This window comes from Etheostoma cragini, chromosome 8 (assembly GCF_013103735.1).
Source record: "Etheostoma cragini isolate CJK2018 chromosome 8, CSU_Ecrag_1.0, whole genome shotgun sequence".
Lineage (NCBI taxonomy): Eukaryota > Metazoa > Chordata > Actinopteri > Perciformes > Percidae > Etheostoma > Etheostoma cragini.
Genome location: NC_048414.1, coordinates 28,174,340 through 28,177,425, shown reverse-complemented (window position 1 = coordinate 28,177,425; position 3,086 = coordinate 28,174,340). Strand labels below are relative to the sequence as shown.

Here is a 3,086-nt window from a genome sequence, read left to right as displayed (position 1 = left end):
CCCCCCCCCCCCCCCCCCCATCAGCCCCTGAGCCCTGTGAGGAAGAATGCAGGCCACATGCTGCAGGAATTGGCTTCGTGTGGCCCGCGGAACCAGGGAAGGAACTCCAAGGGCCAACTTCCAGCCCTGGGGGGCCCTCACGTGTTACATTATATCAGCTGCTTAGGCTCAAGTGCCTTGCTCAAGGTGCCTACGTCCCACTTTGGTTATTTCATCATTCCAGTCATCTTGGAGCTGTCAGGGTGACCATCATGTGATCAGTCTTCAGTAGGGCTGGGTAGGGAATTCAAGACTTTTAGGCACCAACTGAACCGCCTCTTTAGTATCGAGGATCAGAAAATGCCTCGTCATACGACGGCAAATCTCAATCCCTAAGGACTAAATCTCATCAGGGTCAGTGAGCCAATCAGCATGCAGCATGCTTCTACCAAGATCTAACAATGTCTGTGATTGGCTGTCTGATGTCACGCAGGAAAAACTCTACGCTACACAGAGACATAATGTTGTAATTTCTTTTTGTTTTATAAAATTGGTATCGTTTAGGAACCGGTATCAAAGTCCCAGTATTGGTATCGGTAGCGGTACTGAAAACGTTTGAGTGATACCCAGCCCTGGTCCCCAGTCTGTCGCTCCGTGTGTCCCGCCCTCCCACTCATTGCAGGGAGCAGCGAGGAGAAAACCAGCTCCCTCTTACATCCCTTCATCCCATCAACAGAAGAAAAACTTGCTTTGCCGGGCTTCTTTTTTTCCATCTGTCCAAATATTCAGTGGGCCTAACTCCTCGCCTCATGCTGCTCCCACACCTAAACTCTTGCCAGCATGGAACTAATCCACTGAGAGAGTCACCAGTAGGCTCTGGCGTCGTCTGAAAGCTTCACTCCGCTTGTCTTCTCCCTCCGAGCGTCCTCGTTGGCAGACCAGCAGCAGGACTGTACATAGTGTTAAAATAATATGAACAAAAGTAAATCAGAGAGGAATTATTTGACTATTTTATTCACGTTGGCTGATCCACCACTCCACACAAAAGAAAGGACAGCTAGATGGGTGGATGAATGGGTGGGTGGGTGGGTGGGTGATCGGACCGCTGTGTGCGTGAGCATGTGTGAATGTTTGGTGAATTTAGGCTGAAATCGTGGATGATGAATGGATTATTGTATAGAAGAATGAGTGAATTAGTGGATGGATGGGATAGGGCCAAGATCAAAGTGGGAAATCTTTTTTGTACGTTCTTAAAAGCGTGTCCCTCACATTTCAAATTGTGAGTTTTTTTAAGTTGAACATGGCGGAGCTTTTCCCCAATCAACCCAGAGACAAAGACTAATCTGCCAACAGTCTTCATTACGCCATGAAATCGCCGTGTGACAACAACATACCAAATGAACATCCACATGTAAAGCTATTGTACATATGTGTAATGAAGTCAATGATTGAGTCTCATTGTGAATCTGAACCTCTTCCATCACATTTACCTTCATCATCCAGTTTACCAAAAGTATGTTTGCTGCTATTGTGTACATACTATATCAGTTACTATGACTTGTAATTACACACAAAGCCTGCATTTACCACTCGCATAATGACAGTAGACCATGAAGCTATTTTACAGTTTATAACAAATTATTCTTATAGCGACTTGTGTTATTCGTATTTCTGTTTGTGTGTAGATCGTTATGTATGTTTCTGTGTCTGCCACTATGTTTGGTTTGAAGGAGTCTTTTTTGGAAATAGAGAAGCGAAAGAGTTCCAGCTGAGACATGTTATCCAGAGCTGTTCCAGGAACCGGCCGACGGTCTCGGTATGCTTCAGATGCATCTTCAAGAGCTCAGTGTCTTCAGTGTTTCGGTTGTCTCGCGTTGCCAGCTCTGTCTCCACAGCACTGCGGAGGAAGGTCTGGCTGCTCCACACATACATTCTGGAAAAGGAGGGGGAAAAACTAGGGTGTGTTAGCATTTCTTTACACCAATCACAACGGTCTGGGGCGCTACGGTGGCTCTGCTGAATCATCTCAGGGAGGAACTTGTTCTGGTGGAACATTTGCACCCCCGCTAAAGAAAACACCACATCCACAACACAGTAACGTGAGCTATTTAAATCAGCTGATACATGGTTCCATTTTATTATCAGTGTACACTTGGTCCACAGTAATCCCACCAATCGGTCCCAAAATGTCCCAGTTAGAGAGGAAACACCCTAAATATATTCTTTATAAATCTTAACAATTATTCCATGAAATAACCAAGCAGTCCTTGTTGCACCATCCAACTTTTTCCACAAGGGTTTGTTAATCCTTCCCTATAGGCCTGCACGATTAATCCTTATAAAATCACGATCTCGATTCATCCCTGATTTAATTTTTGAATAACTTAGTCTTTTTTTTAATGACTCTGATTCTCATTTAATTTCACGAGCTGACTGCATCACAAACACTACACTAATTCCTATGAGTTTCACTCGTAGACTGTATAAAATAGGTTTTAAAGAGCTCCCGAGCGCGGCGATGCTCTCCCTTCTCTTCATTTGCAGGCCTGTGATGATAAGCAATCTGCTCTAGGTGCCAAAAAAAAATCTATATTTGGTACTGCCAATCTGTTCAGTTTTGTCGTGGTTCGTGTGTGCGGAGAATCAAGATATCACTTCTAGTGATCTGTCCTAGTTCTTCTGTCCTTCATTAGTAGCCCCGCCACTGCAAAACTAAAGGCCAAGGTTTGACTAACAGGATACATATGGTTTGATTTTTGCCTCGTCCTAAGGTGATGAACACTTTTGATAAAAAAAGTGATCTGACACCCTGTTTCAGTCTGAACAACCCTTTTTCTCTCATGCGGGCCGCCCAATCTGATTTGGACATCTGGAGGACACAATTACTTGATTTTCTGTGAAATAATACAGGGCTGCAACTAATGACTTTAATTGTGGATTATTTTCTATTTTCTAACCCTAATCCTCCAAAAACATGTCAGAAAACAATTTACTCTATCGGGTTGTCATAACAATGTCAACTCTTGGGACAAACTTTACATTTGGTCCCACAAACATATTCTGTCTCAAACCTTTGTATCCTGAGGTGTACAGAACATCACAGCGCC

General features: G+C 43.9%; 1 long non-coding RNA gene across 1 annotated transcript in view; it reads right to left on the bottom strand.

Moving 5' to 3' along the window:
- Nucleotides 1-1,229: 1,229 nt before the first annotated feature.
- The window catches only part of LOC117948787, a 19,720-nt gene continuing 17,863 nt past the window's right edge, over nt 1,230-3,086 (bottom strand). Inside the window, exon 3 of the long non-coding RNA XR_004657556.1 lies at nt 1,230-1,433. This is a non-coding gene — a long non-coding RNA (uncharacterized LOC117948787). The remainder of the gene's footprint in view (nt 1,434-3,086) is intronic.